Raw genomic sequence first — 23153 nt, forward strand, 5'->3', positions numbered from 1 at the left:
CTGCCCACTGCTCTTATTTCAGTCATGTCCCCGCCCGCCTTCCCCTCGCTGTGTCTGCGCCAGAGTCGCGCTGGCGCCGGGCTCCCCAGAGGCTGCAGAAGGGAAATAAACCCCCGTGCGCAGCTGGGAGGAAAGGCCTGGGGGCCACATTCACCGGCCCTGAGGGGCTGGGACCGATCGCCAGGCACCTCATTGACCAGCGCCTGCCCAGTCACAGGACGTGCCGGGACCCACCCAGCCTGAGCTGGGCCCGTGGGCTCCCTGGGCAGGGAAAGGGGAGAGACGCCTCCTCATAATGGGCCCCACACACGCCAGCGTGCGAGCAGGGAGCCGCCGGAGCCAGCCAATGGGAGCCCCAGCTGTCATGGAGCTTGGTGCCTAATTCCCCGCTACAGGCAGGTGCTGAGCTCGGCCTAGGAACCCCTCTCCTGGGGCCAGGCGGCCCAGGCACCCTCGCTGCCCCCTGGGCCAGGGAGCCAGGCTGGGGCCTCACACACCCAGAGTGGGCAGAGGAGAGGGTGGGGCCCACGTGAGAGCTTTCAGCCCCCTGGTTAGCCCCTGGGATGTGGGGTCCGCATCCCTCCTGTCTCTGCCAGGTGGGGGAACTGAGGCAGGGGCTCCCTAGCTGGAGGGTAGGAGTTCTGAGGGGTGGGGAGGGAGGCAGGAGTCCAGTTTAGGACTCAAACCCCTTGGCCCAACAGGCTCCTGGAGGCGCCAGGCTGTTGAATGTCTGGTTTGTGGCTCCACTGGCTCCCTGCCAGTCCCTGTGCAACCAGTGTGGGAGAAAAATCAAATAACTCCAATTGTGTCTAAAGGGGGGACTGTGCAGGAAATCAAAACTCTCTAAAAGAAAACTGCTGTAAGGGTTAAACAGTTTTCCAGGCCTCTCTCCCTGTAACAGAGAGAAATCAAATTAGCTCTAATCAAGACCCTTACAATGCCTATCTCAAGTTCATGGATACTCCTGGTCTGTCACAATTTGTCATGTAAACCCTTATCTTTGTCACAGTTTGCCTTGTAGACTTCTCCACTCCACATTCTCATGTGCCTTTGTTTTGTAAAACACTTCTAGCACTCCTGGGGTGAACAGAAGTCTCAGAGTGCTTCTGCTGAGACTTTGATATGTTAAAGAAGAACAATCTACAACTGAACTGTCTAAGCATTCTGTATAAAGGATCCAAAAACCTGTATCTCAGGGCTGCTTTCACTCTTGGAAGTGACAGCCTGCATGCATGCATCATAAAGTTTTCTCTTCTAGGTTTCTCTCCTGCCTCACTGATTTGACCTCCGGCCTCGGACCCTTCTGGGGGCTCTGTACCCCAGGGGAGCGAGATTTCCCCCTCACCCGCAGGGAAGCCTCTGAGCTGGCATGTTCAGCTCTTAGCATTGGGGCAGCTGGGGGGGGGGGGGCATGTGCTCCCCATCCCCTGCCCACAGGTGCGGTCCCATTAGCTGGGCCAGGGCAGGGCAGGAACCTCTCCTGGGCAGTGAGGGGAGCAGGGCTGACCACTGACCCGGCTCTCCAGGGAGGCACCCGTGACTCCTCCCCTCCTGCCCCCCTCCCCTCATACCCAGTTCCCCTAGAGCCTGGCTGCCCCACAGCCAACCCTGCTGCTCTGCATGGTGCAGTCATGGGGTCCAGCGCAGGGGAGCTGCTCAGGTGTGGGGAGCAGATTGGGTGTGGATGGGGGGCCTGGAGTGGGGGAGGGATGGGGGATGGAGCAGGCCATGTCTGGCTTGGGGAGAGGAGGCAGAGCCTCTCCCAGCCTTCCCTACCCGCCCCCCCCCCCCCCCCAATTTCTGGTCCCAGCGTGGCCCTTGGAGCTAAAAGTTTGCCAAGCCCTGAAATAGAAAATGTGAGTGTTCAGAAGGCTCATCCCCTTCCCACCCCCACTGCACCCACCTTACTCACAGCACCCCACCCCCTCACTGCGTCCCTCCCATTCCCACCTCCTGCACCATCCTACCTACTGCATCCCTCCTCAACTCACCTCCTTCTCCACCCCCTCACTGCATCCCTCCCATTCCCACCTGCTGCCCCATCCCACCTCCTGCTCCTCCCCCAGTGTGGAGAGCTGGGTAGGGGAGGCGGGGGGGGGGGGAGCCTGTTCTCCTCCCCACCCCCTCTCCCTGCGCACAGCAGGCCCTGGTTCCAAACAGGGCACCTGGTCACTCTGGTCGCTGGTCTGTTCAGGGCCATCTCTCTGCGTCCCAGTCACTCCGGGCTGGTGGAGGCCTGGCCGCTGATCTCACTGCAGCCCGGCCCACCCCTGGACACGCCCCTGGAGCTGCCAGGCTGTTGCTCCTGGGCAGCCCCTGGCTGGAATGTGCCAGTCTCAGTCCTGGCTGAGCCCTGGCTACCGAGAGAAGAGGCCAATGCAAACAGCCCCCTGGCAGCGAGGGAGTCAGCACGTTGGTGGGTGGGGCAGGGAGCTGGGGGCGGAGCTGGGCTGTAACTCGCTGAGTGACCTTGGCCTGTTCAGTGAATCTCTCCTTGTCCCCATGGTCCTGTCTGTACAGCAGGGACAGCAACACTCACAGCCCCACAGGAGGGGGCTGGTTTGATGCTTCACCCCACGGCCCAGCAATGAGCCCCCCAACTTCCCCTGTGCTCGGGGAGCCAGGTCTGCTGTGTGGCAGGTACTGTTAGGCCTGGGCACTGGGATTAGTTACCAGTTTCTCTCGCCCTGGGGCACTGCTGAGCTAGCAGCTGTAAGGGCTGCGTGGTTCAGGCATTGGGCTAACACTCCAATAGGGTTTCCCTGTGCAGGTTCATATCCTGCTTGCAGGGAGGCCTGTGTTTTGGCCACACCCGTCACCAGGGGAACAAGCTCCATAAAGCCTGAGATAATCTCCCCGCCCCCCCCTCAAGCCACTTCTGCTCCTGTTAGAGAAATGCCTGGGATGGTGTCTCAGGCAAACTGTCAGCTCCTGCAGCCCCTGCCCCTCACCCAGCACCCCATGGCTCAACCCTACCCCTGGGGGCTGCTCCACCCTGCAGTGTGACAGCAGGTTGGTGACAGGCCGGTGAGTCTGGGCCTGCCCCCAAAAGTCCATCCCTGCAGGGGGGAAATGCTGGGGATGTGAGGAGGGTCACCCCTCCATCCTCCCCCCCCCCCCCGGTGGGCCAGTAAGGTGACCTCAACCCTGCAGGGCTATTTTGGGGTATGGCGGTACCTGTAATATCTATCCTGCGTGTTAACAGTGCCCCCTTATTGTGAAATCCAGTGGGCTCCCTATTCCAATGTCCTGGTAAACCTCATTCCATGAGGAGGAAGGGACATTTCCAAATAGCAGGTTATTTCGATATTTCGTGCTGTGTAGACACCAAAGGGTTTTCAAAATAAGCTCAAAATGACAACTTCTGTAGCCCAAATTGTGTATCATATGTCACCCCTCTGTCTACGCTGAAGACGCTACATCAGGGCTCTGTCTACACTTCAGAGACAACGCTTTAGTCCAGAGAACACATCTGCTCTTCTGAATTTTATGAAGAGATGTTCCAAAAAAAAAGTGTTTTTTTTCTGACATTTGGCCCAGTGTAGACAGGCCAAATGTTGGAAAAGCCTCTTCTGAAAAAAGCAGCAGAACAAGCTACACAAATTGGGGTTTGCAATTTGCGTAGCTTTCTTCAGAAGAACAGTGAGGTGTAGACATAGCGGGCTCGTCTACATTGGCCCCTTTTCCAGAAGGGGCATGTTAATTTCAGCCATCGTAGTACTTCAAAGTAGGAATAAGATCCTCCGGAAAAGGGCGCTTTTTCCGGAGGATCGGGGCCAGTGTAGACGCTCTTTTCTGGCTTTTCTAAAAGCCGGAAAAAAGTGGCGGACATTTTTATTTAAATGCCGCGGGGGATATTTAAATCCCCCATGCATTTCCCTACTACGATGGCTGAAATTAACATGCCCCTTCCGGAAAAGGGGCCAGTGTAGACATAGCCACTAAGTAGAAATACTTGATTATGCTACTCAAGACCTTTTTTGGGTATTTTTACTTTACTCAAGTTATTTATTTTTGTCACACTTTGACTTTTAATCAAGTTGGGTTTTTTAGACAATATTGTACTTTTTACTCCACTCCCATTTCCAGAGGCGCTGGGTTGCTCACGACTTGCATCCTTCTGATTTTCTAAAGCCCAGCAGCATGTGCAAGCACCAGTCATCCAAAAAACAGCCAATCCACAAGCACAATGCCCCTGCCAAGGAAGAAGCCTTTTAATAGCTGCTTCAGCACCTTGTCATTCAAACCCAGTATCCCTGCAGGCCCTGCCAGCCTGAGACCTGAGCGAGCAGGGTGGCTGCCCAGGGCTCCGTGCTGAGGGGGTTTTATGAGCCGTCTCATGTGACCTTACCTGAGGCCATGCAGCTAAACAGGAGGGAACCCAGCAGCCAGGGTCAGGGGGAACAGAGGCACTTACTTGTGCTGGGTGAATCCTCTGCTCTGGTGGGAGCAGCAGCAGGGTGGGTGGGTGCCAGGGGCAGGGGTTCCCCATTCCCCCTGGGACAGAGGCCCCTGTGGGGAGGAGATGGGGCAGGCTGTGCTGGCGGAGGCTGGGGGTGGGTGGCTGAGTGGGTTGGGGATTGAAGAACAGGAACCAGAAGCCTGATGCTGAAACTCCCCCTTAATCTGGAGTTTCACACCCTGACGGATCAGAATAAAGTGTCTCAAAGGAGCTACAGCCCCACAGCCCAGCCTAGGGATGGCTCAGCCAGTGGATTAGAAGCACCGGGACACAGAGAGACTCAGGAGCTGCTCAGAGACAACCACTGGCAAGAAGCAGAACAATTCCCCGAGCAGACGACTGCTTCTGGCTCATTTGCTGGGCTTAAGGAGAACAACAAAGTCCTGAGTCTCCTCCCTGTGACTGGCCCCTGCTCAGCCAATCAGAACTGGGACTAGAACTGGAAGGCTGTGTCCACACTGGTGGGCTGTGTCTACACTGACGGGTTATTGCACAAGAAGGTTTACTGGAAAGCGTGGTAAGAGAGGGTTTCTTGCACAACAGCTCTGCTCTTTTCTACCAGGTGTAAGTCCTTTTGCACAAGAGCGCTTGCATAAGAGGGCAGTGTGGACACAGGACAGGGGTTTCTTGCACAAGAGAGTATCCATACTGCCATGGATGCTCTTGCTCAAAAGCACAGCTCACACATGGCAGTGTGGATGTTTCTTGCACAAGAAGCTGCCACTGCAAACATAGCCAAAGGGACCTTCAGAGCTAAAGTCCAGTCCCCTTCCTCACAGCAGGACAAAGCACCTGCATCAATGTTTCTCCAAATCAGGGAGTTACCAGGAGTGGAGTTTGAACCCACGCAGACACACATCTATTGGATCATAAGTCCAACACCTTAACTGCTCGGCTATCCTGGTGGAAGGGTGAAATGCAGAAGGGTGAAAGTTCTCTCTCCAAACAGCCCAGGGACTCCCTCTCAGAGCATCTGCCCATCCCAACTCTGTGCCAGGGCTTCCCACTGAGAGGCTGAGAGAGCCGCCCCCTCCGTGCCAGTGAGGAGGGAAGCAGGGAAAAGGGAAACCAAACAAGACAAAACCCAATGTCAGCAGGGATTCCGAGGGACAAAGTCCTGGTGGGAAAAATCCCCCCCACACACACACAGACTTTCACCCAGTATTTTCCCCACCTTGCATTGGGCCAGCCCCCCATGGATCAAGCCAATATTTCCAGCCTTTGTTTTTACAGCATGGACAGTCAAACCCATTCACAAACTTTTGCCAGACCAGTAGCATTACAGTTCCATGTCTGCAGGGCTTGCCAAGGGGCTGCGAACCCCGCTCACCAGCCGCGCAGAATCGCACACTGCGCATGCGCAGACTGCACTGAGCACCACACTGGGCTAAAGTCTACTCACCACGGGCAGATTGCCCTAAGTGCCGAGCCCTGCATATCTGCATACACATTATGCAAATAAGTGTAGATATCTGCAAACACTGATCTGCTCGCTCCCCCAACCTCGCACGTGCTGGGAGCAGTTTCCCTGGACCCAGGCTGGGATCAAACCCCCTCTGCTGGGAACAGCCCTGGGCCAGATTCTCCTCCTACAGCCCCGGGGCGGCTGCTCTCTGGAGAAGGGGGGGGTCTCTCTTACCTGCCCCCGCAATGGGCAGGGACTGGGCTGGGGGCACTGCCCTGGGAGAGGTTCCTGAGAAGAAGCTTTCCCCCTCCTGGCAACCGACACTGGGGGAGCTCTGAGACTCCAGGGCAAAGGCCTCCAGCTCCCCAGGCCCTGGGATTAGGAGGCCCTGGAACCAGGCCCCCTGGAGTAGCATTGTGGCTGGGGGGCTCTGACCCACAGGGGGGCTGGCCCCAGAGCCCAGGGCCTGGGAGTCTGGTCAGCAAGTGAGACTCGCCCGTCAGTCCAAGCTGCTTTCTCCCCGGCTGCCATTCCTGCATGTCCCATGCCAGCGCCGCATGCAGGCCAGTGGGGCAGGACGGGGGGTGTCAGTGGGGCCCTGCTCTCAGTCCGTCCCTCACAGGCCCTGTGGGCTGCTCGAGGGCTGAGCCCATCGCCCAGGCCTGGCGCGGGGATGGAACATGGGGCACGTTTCCCCCTGTGAGCGTGTGCGGGGGCAGGAGGGAGCCACACGGGCCCGGCTGAAGGTTTTGTGCTGGGGCTGGAGGCTTGAGCCCGAGCTGTCGGCCTCAGCGGGACTTGCTCCTCCCCCCTCTCCTGCCTTGCTGCCTCCTTTGGCCAGCAGCGCTCAGGGGCAGGCGGGAGAGCCGGCACCAAGGGCAGAGGAGGCCGAGGCACAAGCCCCTCAGAGGGGACAGGCCTGAGGCCTCTGGCTTGCCCAGGCTCACGCCAAGGGGCTTTCTGTGGTGCTGGGCGGGGGAGGGAGGCCAGGCCCAGGCCGGTGGGAGAAGGGGCAGCGCCTGCCAGGGCAGCAAGGGGAGCTGCAGGGAGCGAGACGCGGCGTTTCTGCCTGGATCACTCAAGGGTCCTTCTGCGGGTGAAGCGCCTGTGACACCCCTGTGCTGCTGGGTTCCTCTGCCCCTCCCCTGGGAGGCCGTCCCCTTCGGGGGGCTCTTGCCCTGGCACTCAGCCAAGGGCCACCTGGGCAAAGCAGCCTGCCCCAGGCACCTTCCATAGCTCAGCTGGCAGAGCAGAGGCCTGTAGCGGGTGCTCGGCAAGTGTCCTTAGGTGGCTGATTCAACTCCAGCTGAAAGGAGAGATTCTTCTCCCTCCCCATGGCTGCAGGCCCGGCCTTAGGACCAGGCAGCTGCCTTGGGTCTGTCCCTTTGGGGCCTGGTGCTACAATTGACAAAAAGGTTTTGGGTTCCAGCTGCCAGTCAAATGTCTTGGGCTGCGCAGACCTTGAGTCATGGCAAGAGCTGGAGGGGAATGGGGAACGGCTGCACTTTGGAATGGGAAGGGGGTGTCTGGAACCATAAAGTAGAACAGTTTTAAGGCTGCTTACAAGAAGGGCATCATGGCTTAATTGGCTAAAGCACCTGCCTAGTAAGCAGGGGATCCTGGGTTCAACTCCCAGTGGTGCCTTGTTCCCAGATCAATGGGTCTTTTCTTCCCACCATTCTTCAACATGTAGCTGGAGTTGTTTTTACCTTCAGTTGAGCTTGGCGGTGCCCTCACAGTGGGAGTAGGATATTAGCAAAGAGCAGGAGGTGCCCTAGGGGTTTGATTTAGTGAGGCTTAGCTAGACTTGCTAAATCAAGCTCTGGAAAATGGATTGCAGCAGTGATCTCCACCTGAGTGAAGACATGGCCTCATGGTGCAATTAGTTAGATGCCGACAATAACGGCCCCACTGCTGGTAACTCACAGAGGCTACATCTACACTAAGGCTGTGTCTAGACTGCATCCCTTTTCCATAAAAGGGATGCAAATTAGACACATTGCAATTGCTAATGATACGGGGATTTAAATACCCCTCGCTTCATTTGCATAAAAATGGCTTCCGCTTTTTTCCAGCTTGGAGCTTTGCCGGATATTTCAGAAAATAAACCCTTAAAATAAGGATTAAGGGATCTTTTGGAAAAGGTTTTATTTTCCGAAAGATCCACGCCTAGACTGGTGCTTTTTTCCAGCAAAGCGCCGAGCCTGTGTGTTGCACAGCACTGGTAGGAGACATGGAGGGTCTATTGGCACCTGAAGCCTCTCAGTGTAAGGGGACTGTTACCCCTTACTAAAACTCTGTGGGAGTTTTTTGGTTTACCAGCTTCAGAAGGGGAAGGGTTCATGAGACTGACAGACCCCAGAGACAATGGAAAGCAGCCAACACTCCAGCTCAGCCTGACTGACAGGTTGTAAGTGGGGATTGTTCTGGCTCTCTCTCTGAGCAAACAGGGAGCTGAAAGAGCAGAGCGAGCTGTGTGCAGAAGAGGTCCGGCAAAGACAGAGATCTGAAAGAGGAGGACAAGAAGAAGTCCTGCAGCGACAGAACCAGAACCAGAAACAGACAGGCCAAGCAGTGCAGACCCTGGTGTTGAGCAGCAGACTGGCAGTGCTCAGAAAGCCAAAAGGAACAGAGAAACAACACAGGGAGCTGGAACTGGCCAAGCAGCACAGCCTGCAGCTGGATGTGGTGAGCTACTGGGACCTGCAAAGTGTGGGGAAAGGCTCTGGACTGGGAGAGGGGTCTGGCCACTTAGAGACTGAGGCTGTGTGGTCACTGCCTGTGCAAGCGTGTCCAGCCTGCAGCCCCTTGCAGCACATCCAGGGCTTCTAAGGAAGAGACTGTGAACTGTCCTTACACTCTGCAGACTGCTGTGTTGATGTCCCTGTGCTACAGAGCAGGGCTGGGTGTTCCCATTTAACCATTCTCATTGTTTCTTATTCTATTCTCTTTCATCAGTTGATGTTTAATAAATTGTATTTGCTTTGAACCTTATGAAGTGGTCACTGGGCCAAGAAGGCCTGCAGTGTAAAGAGAGCACCTCGGAGTGGGGACACCCTAACTCCTTCCCCTAGTGACTACAAGGTCAGGGATTAAGCCCCAGGAAACCTGGGCCCAGCCTTGTTGGGGTTTCAAGGGCTCTGCTACTCAGGAGAGTGGAGGGGGAGCCCTCAGGATCAGGGAGCCGTGGGGTAAAGGAAGTGGGAGCGGGGACTCAGATCCTTTCGCTGGTTCATTTCACCGGGGTGTATAGAAGCCAGGAAAGTTCCCCACAAGAGCGGGACCATTCCCCTGCTTACATCAGAACAACCCCCATCCCGACCCCCAAGTCCTAGCCCTTCCCTCCACCCTTAATGGGGTCTGCTGGGAATTGCCTGGATGCCAGCCCACCCCAGTGTCAGCCTAAGGACTGACTGGTCTGTAAAAGCTGCATCCTGGAAATGAGGAAGCAGCTAAAGTGACTCTGGTGGGACTTGAACCCACAGCCTTTGAATGTCTAGCTGGGCTCACATTAACCATTACAGCTTAGAAGTCCAACATGCTTTCCATTGCACCACAGAGCCAGATGGACTGTTGCTGTAGATATCTCCACTCTCTGCTTTGCAGCTTGGCAATTGCTGGGGGAAAAGAAAGGGGAGCCAGGTCTGTCTCATTTGGGAGAGCAGGTAGGAGGATCACTGAGCCCCCAGCAGTGAAAACTAGGAACCAGGACAAAGCTGCAGTTGAAGAACATGGGCATCAATCCCACTACTTTTTGCACACAAAGTAAGGGGTTTCCCATTTGAGCTAACTCCCCTGCATGGGAACACATCCCCTGCTCCATCCATCTTCTTCTAGACCCCACAAGGTCTCTGTGGCGGCCTGAGGCTCCTTTCTGAAAGGGCCACTTGTGGAACTGACACCCGTGGGCCGGCTAGCTCGGAGGTTTAGGACGTGGTGCTCATATCACACTGACGCATCTTAAGAGCAAGCCCCTTGTTTCAAACCATAACGGGCTCGCTATTCCGACGTCCCTGCAAACCTCATGGTGCGAGGAGTGAGGGGCATTTCGGAACAGCGATTTATTTGGAACTAAGTGCTGTGCAGCCAGCGCCAAATTACAAAATAAGCTATTTCAAAATTGACTTGAAATAAGCTACACAATTGCATCACTTATCTTGAGCTATGGGACACACCCCTAGTGAGTTAGAGCCCAGCTCTGCCCCCAGCTCCCTGCCTCACCCACCCACGTACTGACTCCCTCGCTGCCATGGGGCTGTTTGCATTGGCCTCTTCTCTCTGTAGCCAGGCTTCAGCCGGGACTGAGACTCAGGCAGGAGAATGTGACCCGGCTCCCTGCACCTGGGCCCTGCATTTCTCATCCCTTCAGAGACACTTGTTAGTGGAGGAATAAATCACAGTCACAGGAGTGTAGATTATGAAATGTTGTTGTTGCCTTGGAAACTCCCCACAGACCTTCCCCTGAGGGCCCTGGGCAGCCGCTCACATTGCACAGCTCACTTCGAGGTGAGGGTGCTGTGTAGACGTGCCCGTCCTGTTGAGGACCAGCCTGCTGGGGGGAGGCTCTGGCCACTTCCTTTCCTTGTCTCTCTCAGACTATGTCTACAGTTCAGGGCTACGTCTACACTGCCGGCTTTTTGTGCAGGAGCAGATGTTCTTGCGCAAAAACTTGCACAGCGTCTACACTGCAGGCACGTTCTTGCACATGTAAATGTATAGTACAGCATCAGAAAACAGGGCTTCTTGCACAAGAGTTATTCCTCTCCCCACGCAGAATAAGCCCTCTTCCCCAATAACTCATCCACAAGGAGGCAGTGTGGAAAGCCAACAGGGGTTTCTTGCTCAAGAAAGCCCTATGGCTAAAATGGCCATCGGAGCTTTCCTGCACAGGAGAACGTCCACACTGCCATGGGCTCTCTTACAGAAAAGCACTTCTCTTGTGCAACAGCACATGGGAGTGTGGACACACTGTTGTGCAAGACCTTTTGCACAAAACAGTTCTTGAGCAAGAAGTCTGCAGGGTAGGTGTAGCCAGCCCCTCTCTCCAGGGAACTGCAGCCCCTCGGACCAGGCAGCTCCTCCCAGCATTCAGGAGGCACCAGGCCGAGAAGAAACCGTCTGACACGGTGCTGCCAGGGAGGGGCCTCACTGCTAGTCGCTGTTCCTGGTCCAGGAGCAGAGCAAGTTTTGCCCTGGGCACCGATATTGAGGGTTTGTGCCTCTGTTTGTGTGTGAGCCCCCATTGGTTCCTACTGGGGGGTGGAGGGTCCGCTGGTGCCACAGCTCCTCCTGGGGAGGTGGAGGGACCCCTGGTCCAGTATTTCCTGCTATGGAGAAGTAGAGGTAGCCCATTCCCTATAGCTCCTGCTGGGGGGGACCCTGGCCCCTTATCTCATGATGCGGTTTCAGTTTTTCCCTGGCGGATGCTCCAGACATGAGGGATGCCAGCGCACTGACCCAGCCTGGGCCGGCAGTGATGGTTTTTACACATGCAGGGAAATGCCCCGGCTTCTCCCCCTCACAGAGCTGCCGCCTTTCCGGGAGGTGGATGAACTGCGGGTGCGGGACAGCTCCCTGCCAGCAGGGACAGCAGCCAAGGCACCAAATATCGCTGGGTCTGCAGCCAGTGTTGGGAACTGGGCAGGGAACAGGAGGCTTTTGTGTCACACACGTCTCAGGCAGGACGGACCCTCACTGAGCCCAGACTGTGACTGGTCCTAGCCAGGAATGTGTCTGGGGCTGGTTTGTGACACTCTAAGGCCGTGTCTACACTGGGCGTAAGAGCGATGCTGCCGCGGTCGATGTTCCCGGCTCTAGGGAAGACCGGCTGATTGGAACTGAGCTGTGCAGAGTCTTGTAAAGGGAACTGCAACTTCTCTGGATATTTGCTGAGTTTTGTATGAGGGTTTATCAGAAGGGATGTTGCGGGCTCTGGAACAAGTTGGATGGGACAGGAAAGCTGCACATAGGCAGGGGAATTAGCTCAAGTGGTGGAGCGCTTGCTTTGCATGGGAGAGGCAGTGGGATCGATACCCACATTCTCCAGTGATAGATGTTTGCACCTTCCTGTTTTTCACAGGCAGAGCCACCCAGGGGCTAAGTGCTCCAAGGGGCATCTTCCCTCTTCCATAAGGCGATGGGCTGGTTTCCGCAGTGCAGGGGTTTTGCATTTACCCCACAGGGAGTATTTTCCTGGCTAAAAGTCAGGCAGGCAAAGTCCAGCCTGTAACACCCAGCAGAGGGGATTCGCCTGCTTGGGGAGAGCAGGAACAGACCAGCACTTGGGAGCTTGGCTGCCAGCTGCTTAGCACATCTGGGCACAGAAGAATCCCAAGACTTGGTTCTGCCAGGCTCCAGTTTCCCCTCTTCTGTTTCTTTTCAGCTCCCTGCAAACTGCCTCCCAGCTGTGGGTGAGGCTGAGTGTGTGTGAAACCAGATGCACTTTGGATTATTTTGTTAATTGTTTAAAAAGCCTCAGGCACCTCTTCTGCCTGGGGAGGTGTCTGTAATAGACGCCTAGTGTGACATCACCCTGGGGTTTTACCCCTTTAACCTCACCCAGGGATTGATGACAAGTCTGTCTCCTGTGTCCATCTCCGCCTCAGGCCAAGTGTTCGCATGTTTCATATCTAAGGAAACTCCTCCTCCCTTTTTCCTGCCAATCCTTCCCGAGCAAGCTGAACCCTTCTGTGCCAAAATTCCAGTCCTGTATTATCCCACCAAAGTCCCAGTGATACCAACTTCTTCCTGCTTATTACCCATAGTCTTGTGTGTCTATACCAGCATCTAAGACACAGATTAGATTTTGCTTCGCAGTGGTCCCTTGTCCCTCCTTTATCTCTGCAGTTACAGCCCCTGCTCTCTCCCATTTCTGGCCCATCCCCCAGGTGTCCATGTTGTTCACTCACCTTTGGGCTGTGGGCACCTGCCCCCATCAAACCGAGTTTAAAGCCTCCTCACTAGGTTAGCCAGTCTGCACCCAAATACTCTTCCCTTCCTCCACAGGTGAACCCCGTCCCTGATGAGCAGCCCTTCCTGCAACAGCATCCCATGGGCAAGGAAGCCAAAGCCCCCTGCCCATGGAGCTTTCTGTGCCCAGGGGGCCAGACACTGCCAGGGCTGGAAGACTGGAGGGAAATGGGGAATGGCCGCACTTTGGGAATCAAAGGTGTTGTCTGGGACCATAAAGTAGAAGAGTTTTAAAGCAATTTTGTGGGTGGACACCATGGCTTAGCCTAACACATGGAAAGTTTCTGGTTCGCAACCAGGCAGAAACACGGGGTCTTCTCCTCTTGCAGCTCCCCTTGGCACCCACAAGGCAGTTCAGGCATGTCTACCTTTTGAGAGAGGGATGCAAATGAAGACATTCAAAATAGTAAATGAAGCTGGGATTTAAATATCCCGTGCTTCATTTGCATATTCGCGTTATGGCGCTATTTCAAAATAGTGCTATTTTGAAATAACAGACAGTTAAGGTGTGGTTAGTTCAAGAGAAATAACAGATAAACTGTGTTGTATTAAAGGAGCATTTGTGGAAGGCACCATGGCTTAGCTGGCTAAGGCACCTGCCTCATAAAGTGGAGACCTTGTGTTCAAGTCCCTGTGGTCCCTTTCACAGCCCTTGCTCATATTTTCCTATGCTCTTCTGGGACACAGAAGAGGCCTCCCCTGGCCACCCATGGAACTGCTGGTTCAGGAAAAGGCTGATTGGGGAGGAGCATTGGGAAGAAGGAAACCACAAGCCTGGAGCGGGTGCAGAGGCTGCTGTGACTGGCACTGACAAGGCAGGGCTCTGGCTGCAATTGCTGGGACAGGAGAGCCAGCACCACATGCCCTTGTGATTCCCTGGGGGTGTCAGCACCTAGGCTGTCTACACTTGCAGCTTCTTGTGGAAGAACATCTTGCGCAAGAAAACGTCCACACTGCCATGTGCATGCTCAGTGGGCAGAGGCTCTAACATGTACATCTCCCCCAGCCGCTGGGACTGTACATCTGGCCTTGAGGTTGGGCACAGTTGGGGGGAGGGACAAGTGCAGCAAACATTGATTATCTGGCTTGTAAACACCTGGCTCTCAGGGCTTGGGTTGGTGTCCCCAGGTGGGGACCCGGCCTCCTTTGATTTGGTCGCTTCCTGAGGGCACAGAATTTGAAGAGAGAATTCCTTCTCCCCCCCCCCCCCCAGTTTGGCCCCCTCAGTTGGCCAAAGGGTTAATAACAGACCAAGTTGAAATACTAGTAAAAAAAGCCTTTTTGGAGTAGTTGTTATTGTGTTTGTTTAACATGCAGCAGGTTGTTGGTTCAAAACTCTCTCGAAACACAGGCTCTTCAGGTGTCCCTGCTGATGGGATAGGCACGTTCTACTCTGTGTCACGGGTCTCACTACTTGGATAGCTTGTTTCCCTACTGAAGGTTGTGCAGGGTTGTCCTGGAAGCTCTGGTCCTAGGTGCTTTCGGATGCAATTTCTTCTTCCCAGTCTTACTTTCCCTTTCCCTCCTTCTTCTACTTCTCTTTTCCCCTTTTCCTTCTTCTTCCTGGTCTCCTTCTTGGATCCCACTTTAGATAGTGAAAATTGAGTCCTGCTTAGCAATATCTTAACCAATTATTGTAGTATAATTTTACTAACCAGTCATAAGATACTATTATGATTTACCTAACCAATCATACTCCACCACCTTACATCTAGCAAAATTAATTATACAGCAGACAGAAACAGATCCCAACCAGAAAGCAACCACCCAGACAAACAATAGGAAAGGGAGGACAATAATCATAGAATGCCCATTGCACAATCACAACTATTGGTAAGCGGTTTCTTGCCAGACAAAACGGTGTTTAAGTTTTCTCTACCCATCTTGAGATCTGTTTCTTATCTGGTAACATTGGGTGCCACTAGGATAAGATTCCTTCTCACAGCTTAGTGTGACACTATTTCAATGTCATTTACATGGAATGTGAGCATGTGACTCCAGGCTTTATAGCTAATTGCTGCTATGCTCCAGTCTGGCTGCAGAAGAAGGCTTTAGTTTAGACCTACTGAATAGCTACAGGCCTTCCAATCGGGCTACAGAAAAACCATATTGTTAGAGAAGACATTTCCAGGCCAAAGATAGCAGGACACACAAAGCAAAGTAAACACAACTACAAAGCAATTCGAAACCTCAGTCTTCTGATCTGAATTCAGACACCTTATCCTTTAGGCCACACACTATTAGCTTTTTTAGCAATGGATTTCTTGAAATGTGTAAGCAAGGAAAAGTCTAGCTAGTCCATCAGGTTTTATTAGTTTCCTTGTTTGGGGGGTTAGAAATCACGTCTGAGCTAGTGAATTATTTTTATTTTGTGTAACTAAGGATTGCAGCCCAGGGATTTTTCCTGAGTCTATTTTTCTTCGTGGCTATCTACCACCTAGGCTATCTCCATACTGCCATTGCCCATCCCAAGGGAGGTAGGGGAGAGTCATTCTCCATGGGTGCAGAGGTTGCACTCTCAGGCTACGGCTACATTGGCGTGATCTTGCGCAAGCACTCTTTTGTGGGAGAGTTCTTGTGCAAAAACTCTTCCAGAAGAGAGCGTCTACACTGGCATGTGCTTTTGCGCAAGAGCATCCATGCCAGTGTAGACGCTCTCTTGCGCAAGAAAGCTCTGATGGCTATTTTAACAACAGGGCTTTCTTGCGCAAGAAATTCATGTTGCCTGTCTACACTGGCCTCTTGCGCAAGAACAGTTGTGCAAAAGGGCTTATTCCTGAGCAGGAGCATCATAGTTCTTGCGTGAGAAGCCCTGATTTCATACATTAGAACGTCAGTTTACTTGCGCAAGAACACGCTGCCCGAGTAGACAGGCAGCGAGTTTTTGTGCAAGAGCAGTTGCTTTTGTGCAAGATCGCGCCAGTGTAGACAGCCTCAGGATCTCTGGGCACTGACACTTCCAGGGAATCACAAGGGCATGTGGCAGCAGCCTCTGCACCTGCTCCAGGCTTGTGGTTTCCTTCTTCCCAACGCTCCTCCCCAATCAGCCTTTTCCTGAACCAGCAGTTCTATGGGTGGCCAGGGGAGGCCTCTTCTGTTCCCCAGAAGGGGATAGGAAAATGGGAAATGAAAGCTACAGCAAGGCACCACTGGGACCAAAACACAGGATTTCTTGCTTAGTAGACAGGTGTTTCAGCCAACTAAACCATGGTGCCCTCCTCAACCAGGCTTGTAAAACAGTTCTACTCTATGGTCCCAGATAAGCCACAGCGCCCACCTCCAAAGCCTCTTTAAAACTGTTCTAATTTATGGCCCCAGACGACACCTTTGAGTCTCAAAGAGCGATCAATCCCCATTTCCCTCCAGCTTTCCCACCCTGGCGGTGTCTGGCTCCCTGGGCACAGAAAGCTACAGCTCAGAGGGCAGAAGCTCTAGCACGCACATTTCCCCCAGCCGCTGGGACTGTAGAGTTGCCTTGAGGTTGGGCAGGGTTGAAGGAAAACAGAAGTGCAATAAACATTGCTTGTCTGGATTGTAAACCCCTTTATCTCAGCGGTTGGATTGGAGTCCGCAGGTGGGGGGCCCAAACTTCTTCAATTTACTCCCTTCCTGAGCGCACAGAATTAACAAGAGAGTATTTCTTAACCCCAGAGCAATCGGAGTTGGCCAAGGAGTTACTAACAACATTTTTGTCAACATTTAAGTACAGTTAAGGAAACCCTTAGGGGTGTTTCTGTGAGTTTTTAGACTAAGGTTCATTCAATTGGTTTGTTTTTTTGTGGACCTTCCCCTACCGCACCCCTAGAGACTCTGGAACAAAGAAGACATGAGAAGAACCCAACTTTCTTCCTTTTGCTGTGAAATGGATGGATCTAGCTCAGGTTTCACTCATGTGAAGTACCTGTTACAACCCCAGTGCTCCTCTGCCCCTCATCAGCAATGTCATCCACTTGTGGGGGGAAGCATGTGCCCTGAGACTTGTAGAAAGGACAACCTGAACAAACCCAAGCTACACAGGCACCCTTCGATAGCTCAGCTGGCAGAGCGGAGGACTGTAGTGTGTGTTTGGCAAGTGATCCTTAGGTCGCTGGTTCAACTCCTGCTCGAAGGAGCCATTGTTTTCCCTCCAGCCTGTCCTTAGAAGAAAGCAACCAAAGTGGTTGCCTTGGGTCCATGTCTTCAGTTGACTTCAGCACTGCAATTGACAGAAAGATTGTGGGTAGGAGCTGACAATCACATTTCTTGGGCTGCGCAGGTTCTGTCCACATACAAAAGTTCTTTTGGAACAATGGCCGTTATTCCACAACAACAATGCAAGAGTCTACACAGCAATTCCGTTATTTTGAAATAATTCTGAAGTAACAGACGGCTTATTCTGACTTCTGCAAACCTCATTCTACGAAGAATAACACCTGTTCCAAATTAGCTATTTCAAAATAAGGTCTGTGTAGCTGCGCCACTGCTGCTAGTTTGAACTAGCCCCTGCACAGGGCCAGTCTAAGCTATTTTGGAATCACTATTCAAGAACAGCTTATTCCAAACTAAATGAGCGGTGTAGTCGTATCCAGAGAGATGAAGCAGCAGAGGGAAGTCAGGAGTCCAAAGGCCACCCTGAGAGCTGAGTATCCCAGGTGCCCCATGCACAGTCCACTCTATGGGTCCCATGGTGTAAGGGGCAGCACCCATGACTTTGAATTCTGCAATCTGAATTCAAGTTTCAGTGGGTCCCGCTGGTGGGGGGGCTTGTTATGAAGTTTTTCACACTGCATGGCTATGTCTATGCTGCAGGCTTTTTGCACAAGAACCACTGTTCTCCTTCCTCTGCCGGGGAGGGAGCCAGCTCATTCCCATGAGCCCACCTACAGATGAGGCAGGGTCTGGAGAGGTGACGCAGCTGAATGGAAAAAGCAAGGAGAGAAGAGTTTCAGCTACCAGCTGAGAACCTCAAGCACAGAGCTGTGTGATGGTCCCATAGGGGAAGAGGTCAGGAGCTTGAATCTTATAAGCTGAGTTCAAATCTCAGTGGGACCTGCTGGGGAATTGTTGGTTTGTGTAAATCCTTGAATATTGATCTTCTTGCCCCTCTGGCTCAATTCTACTTTGTGCTTCTTCACTTTCTCAATGTAAGGACTTTGGAGAAAACTCTGAAATGTCTGCTCCAGTGGCACAATGGATCAGTGCACAGTATTTATAAAGCAGTGTGTGTAGGAGACATGCTGAGGTTGTGAATTCAAACCTCACCTGGAGCAGTGGTTTTCAGTCCCTACTGGGCTGCCCCTTTCCACTGAATGCTGGGGGAGCTGGAATTCCATCTCAGAGGAGTCTGTCAGTCAAAATTCCCCCTTCACATATTATGGCCTCGTCAGACTGAATGTTGGGTGGCCCGAGAAGGTCCTTCTTGCTTCCAGGGTCTTGTTGCAGGTCTTCTCCCCCCACTCCTTACCCATCAGCAGCTGCTGTCCCTTTCAGCCATTCGGTCAGATCAGGCAGGGAGGCAGGAAATGGGGGAAAGGAGCCAGACAAGCTGAGGGAGGCGGGGAAATTCTGATCTCTGCATCTCCCCATGTGAGGGTTTGTCTACACGTCATTCCTCTTTCCAGAGAGCAATGCAAATTCAGCTGAGTGACATTGCAAATGAAGTGGAGATTTGCATAATCACATCTGGCCACTATTTTGAACTAACAGGCACTGTCTAGACACAGTTCTTTGGAAAGAAAACCCTTCATTCTAAATCCCCCTTACTCCTTATGAAATGAGGTTTAAGGGTTATTTCTGACGAAGGGTTTTCTCTCGCAATAAGCGTATCTCAACAGCGTTTTGTATTTCAAAATAAAGTATTTCTAGCACTGGTCTGTGAATATACAAATGAAGTGCAGGATGTTTAAATCCCAGCTTCATTTACAATGTTGAGTGTCTACATTTACATCCCTCTCAGATTCTCTGGGCACTGACACTCCCAGGGAATCACAAGGGCATGTGGTACTGGCTCTCCTGTCCCAGCAATTGCAGTCAGAGCCCTGCCTTGCCAGTCACAGAAGCCTCTACACCAGCTCCTGGTTTCCTTCTTTTCAACACTCCTCCCCAATCAGCCTTTTCCAGAACCAGCAGTTCCATGGGCCACCAGGGGAGGCCTCTTCTGTGTCCCAGAAGGGGACAGGAACACTTGAGCAAAGACTTAAGCAAGGCACCACTGGGATTTGAACTAAGGATCTCTGACTTACAAGACAGGTGCTTTAGCCAACTAAGCCACAGCACCCTTCTTGGCTACACCTGCAATATGGAGCTTTTCCAAGATAACTTTTGTATCTGGGAAAAACTCTGCCCCATCCATGGAACAGGTCAACTTTTTGAGATCAGTTTCCAAAAAGTGAGCGTGTTCTTTCGGAAGCCCTGTATTCCTCATTTTATTAGGAATAAGGACTTTTCTGAAAGAGGAGGTTTTCCCCACATTCGGGCCCGTGTAGATGGGCCAAATGTCAGAAAAGACTCTTCTGAAAAAAGAAAAGTGTCTTAAAACTGTTTGAATTTATGGTCCCAGACAACACCTTTGAATTCCAAGGTGCAGCCATTCCCCATTTCCCTCCAGCCTTGGAGGGGTCTCAAGGCCTGTGCAGCCCAAGAAATGTGATTAGCAGCTCACACCCACAAACTTTTTGTCAATTGCAGTGCAGCCTAAGGGTCACTTACCAAGCACACAGGACAGTCCACCACTCTACCACTCTACCAGCTGAGCTATGGAAGGGGGCCAGAGTGCTGCTGGTTTGTCCGTGTTGGCCCATCTACAAGTGTCAGGGCATGTGCTCTCCCAAGCGAGTGGCATCGCAGAAGAACCCAGGAGCACTTCCCATGCAGAAGGACCCCTGAGCTAGATCCATTCACGTCACAGCAAAAGAAAACTAGCTGGGTTCTTCTCATGGGTCTTTTTTTGTTTCAATGTCTCTAGGGGTGCAGAAAGGGCAGACCCAAAAGAACCAAACCGGTCGAGTGCATCTTGGTCCTGCCTCTCACTTGTGCTGCTCCCTCTCCCAGACTGTTCCTACGCCCAAGGCAATAGCTCCACACCCAATGGATGGGTTAGCAGAGGCCAGGGGGCAATAGGCAGAGCCTGGCAGCTGCTGGGACCGGACCTGAGGACATCAGGGGAAGGAGCAAGAAACACAAACTCAGCCCCCTGCGTCTCTAGCCAGGCTGGTAGGTTTCATGACTCCAGCTCATCTGAACCAGATGGATGAGAGGCCGAGCACCAGTGGGCATTAGACACCCAGAAGAAGGCACAAAAATCTCTTCTCACCAGCCTGAGAACAAGAAATCTAAACCAGGAGGGTTTTGCAACAACCAGCCTAGGAAAATCCCACTGACAGTTGAACTCAGGTTGCAAAGTTCAGAGCCCTGAATGCTGCCCCTTGCAGCATGGGACAAACAGCTGAAGTTTTGGGGGGGCACATGGGACTCTCAGCTCTCAGGCTGCCTCTGCTCTCCCGGCTCCCTCCAGCTGCCCCATCCCAGCTGCTTGTTTATTTTTGTTTTTATTTAAATACCAGCTCTAGTAGAAGCCGTGTGACACTCTCCCCCCCCCCATCACAGCATGGACAGGTCGCCGCCCCCAACCAGACTCTGGAATGGCCCCCTGCATTTCCCCTGGCCCCATGGGGCTGGCAGGAAAGAGGCCCAGGGCCAGGCTAGAGCCAGGGGAAACAGAAGGCAGGAAGAGCCCCAGTCTACACAGCTCCTTTTTGTGCAAAAGCCTCTTGTGCAAAAACGGACCCCAATTAATTATGCAAATGAACATGGCAATATGCTAATCTGTGCTACATTTGCATGAGGTTTTGCGGAGGAGAGATGCAGTATGGAGATAGCCTAGGTGGTAGATAGCCATGAAGTAACATAGACTCAGGAAAAATCCCTGGGCTGCAATCCTTAGTTACACACAATAAGAATAATTCACCAGCTCAGACGTGATTTCTAAACCCCCAAACAAGGAAAATAATAAAACCTGATGGACTAGGGCAGTGGTCCCCAGTGTGGTGCCCGCAGGCGCCATGGTGCCAGCTGGGCCATTTATGTGGCCTGCAGAGCAATCTGGGCTGGCCTGGGCATGCGGCAAGTGCCTGCCCCAGGAGCATGGGCGGCCCCTGCCCGGGGTCACAGCACATGCCGATGCCGGCCCCAGGCACACGGTGCCTGGAAAGCCCCTGCCTGGGGTCACGGCACATGCTGGTGCCGGCCCTGGCTCCGGGGTCGTGGCACAATCCGGTGCTGGCCCCGGACACGTGACGCATACTTGGCCCCGCCCCCAGGCATGTGGCCCATGAGCGGCCCCACCCTTGGAGGCGCAGAGCGTGAGCGGTCCTGCCCCCAGGCACCCAGCATCCCCAAAACGTTGGGGACCACTGGACTAGGGAGACTTTTCTCTACCCACACATTGCAGGAAATCCAGTTGTCTGCAAGTCAAGACTGTGTGGCCTAATGGATAAGGCGTCTGACTTCGGATCAGAAGATTGAGGGTTCGAGTCCCTTCACAGTTGTGTTTACCTTCCTTTGTCTGTGCTCATGGATCCTGATGTTGCTGCCCTGGAAAGGTCCTATGTGACAATGTGGTTTTTCTATAACCCCATTGGAAGGCCTGTAGCTGTTCAGTAGGTCTAAACTATGGGGGATATTGCAGGGCAGGAGGGTGGTGGTGCCAGGAGAGAAGTAGTAGCCTGTCTTGTAGGGGGAGAGCATCAGCCAGTGGGGAGGGGGATGGATAAGGGGGTGCACAGATCCTGAATACAAATGTAAAAGCCTTTTAAATATCCCCACTGCTGACAGTGAGGTTTGAAGGCACTGCCATGTGTCAGTATTGAGTTTCACTATATAAACTGGGGTCCAAAAAGGAGACCATCAAGAAGAAGAAAAGGGGAGAAGAGAAGAGGAAGGAAAAGGGAAAGGAAGACCAAGAAGGAGGAGGGAAGACCTTGAAGCAGAACTCACCTCCGAGGCAACCTGAGACCAGAACAGCCAGGACTCCTCTGCACAGCTGTTGCAATGGTTTGCTGTGTGAATTCTGTGGTAGGTGACATTAGGCCTGCGCACTGGGATTATTTACCAGTTTCCCTGGGTTGCTCCTGCCTGCAGCTGTGATGGCCGAGTGGTTAAGGTGTTGGACTTGAAATCTAATAGGATTTCCCTGTGCAGGTTCAAATCCTGCTCACAGCAAGGCCTGTATTTTGGCCACACCCCTTCCTAGGGCAACAAGGGCCTCTGTGAGTTACCAGCAGTGGGGCTGTTAGCGTCTGCATATAACTAATTGCACCATTAGGCCCTGTCTTCACTCAGGGGGAGAGTTGTTGCTCAAGAAGCCGCCAGTGGACGCTCTACCTCGACTTAGAGTCTCCTAAAGCTTAAGTCTGCAAACAGGTGAGGAACTAGCTCAAGTGATAGTGCTCATTTAGCATGTGAGAGGTAGTGGAATTGGTGCCCATGTTTTCCAGTAACCTGTAGGTTACTTTTTTTTTTTTTGCAAGCAGAGGCCCAGGTGCCTGCAGTGGCCCCTCCCTCTTCCTCCTCATTCAACTCAAAAGCCACCACGGCTTAGTTCCAAATCTGCAAACCCCATTGCCCGAGGGATAGCGCCTCTTCTGAAATAGCTATTTTGCAATAGCCAGAGTGTGGATGCTCCACTGCAGCTATTTCAAAATAGCTCCTCCCCAGGGCCAGTCGAAATAATTACTCCCCAGGGCCTCCTGGGGCTCTAAGTCGAGGCTTCCCTGCAGTGTGGACGTGCTACTTTGAAACAAGCTATTGAAAAACAAGCCCACTGTGTAGACGAACCTTGAGAGCTGAGTGGCGCTGTTAGTGTCCCTGCTCCCGGCACAATCCCATTGGCTGGTTTCTGGCCATGTAAAGCACCACCCCCCCTCCACTCAGGCTCCTATTCACCCACCCACATGGCCCCTGCAGCCTGTGTGGGGGCAGGGCAGGCTGCCTGAGAAATGTGCTGGGCTGCTGGCTGGGAGTGAGCCAGGTAAGTCTCCCAGCCAGAGCCTGCCTCTGGCACCCCACCCCCTCCCTTCCCTCAACCCACTGGTACCCCACATAAACCAAACCCTCTGCCTCCCTGAATGCACACCCCTCCAAGATCCTGCACGCCAATTCTCTGCCCCAGGTCACAATCCAACACGCTTCAACCATTCCTGCACCCCTGTCCTCTGCCCCATGCTCCTGTCTGCACCCAACCTGCATCCCAAACCCCTCCCCCCGTTAATAGCATGGAAAAGTGCAGCCCTGGGAGTGGTTCCCCATGAAAACTCATTGCCCACCTCTGCCCTAAACTGT

The 23153-nt window shown here is 53.2% G+C and overlaps 1 protein-coding gene and 6 non-coding genes across 10 annotated transcripts in view; 5 read left to right on the plus strand and 2 right to left on the minus strand.

Annotated features, from left to right (window-relative positions):
* The window catches only part of LOC142821611 (uncharacterized), a 201383-nt gene that overhangs the window by 143144 nt on the left and 35086 nt on the right, over nucleotides 1–23153 (plus strand). The gene's annotated exons all lie outside the window — the stretch shown is intronic.
* On the minus strand, nucleotides 5285–5367 carry TRNAI-UAU (transfer RNA isoleucine (anticodon UAU)). The gene has a single exon. It is a non-coding gene; the product is annotated as a tRNA-Ile (tRNA).
* TRNAT-AGU (transfer RNA threonine (anticodon AGU)) lies at nucleotides 7438–7511 on the plus strand. The gene has a single exon. It is a non-coding gene; the product is annotated as a tRNA-Thr (tRNA).
* Nucleotides 9326–9430, minus strand: TRNAR-UCU (transfer RNA arginine (anticodon UCU)). The gene is made up of 2 exons: nucleotides 9394–9430; nucleotides 9326–9361 (listed from the first exon to the last, which is right to left on the minus strand). It is a non-coding gene; the product is annotated as a tRNA-Arg (tRNA).
* TRNAY-GUA (transfer RNA tyrosine (anticodon GUA)) lies at nucleotides 16858–16947 on the plus strand. The gene is given in 2 exon segments: nucleotides 16858–16894; nucleotides 16912–16947. It is a non-coding gene; the product is annotated as a tRNA-Tyr (tRNA).
* TRNAR-UCG (transfer RNA arginine (anticodon UCG)) lies at nucleotides 21289–21361 on the plus strand. Its single transcript has one exon. It is a non-coding gene; the product is annotated as a tRNA-Arg (tRNA).
* On the plus strand, nucleotides 21953–22034 carry TRNAS-UGA (transfer RNA serine (anticodon UGA)). The gene has a single exon. It is a non-coding gene; the product is annotated as a tRNA-Ser (tRNA).

Source organism: Pelodiscus sinensis, chromosome 31 (assembly GCF_049634645.1).
Source record: "Pelodiscus sinensis isolate JC-2024 chromosome 31, ASM4963464v1, whole genome shotgun sequence".
Classification (NCBI taxonomy): domain Eukaryota; kingdom Metazoa; phylum Chordata; order Testudines; family Trionychidae; genus Pelodiscus; species Pelodiscus sinensis.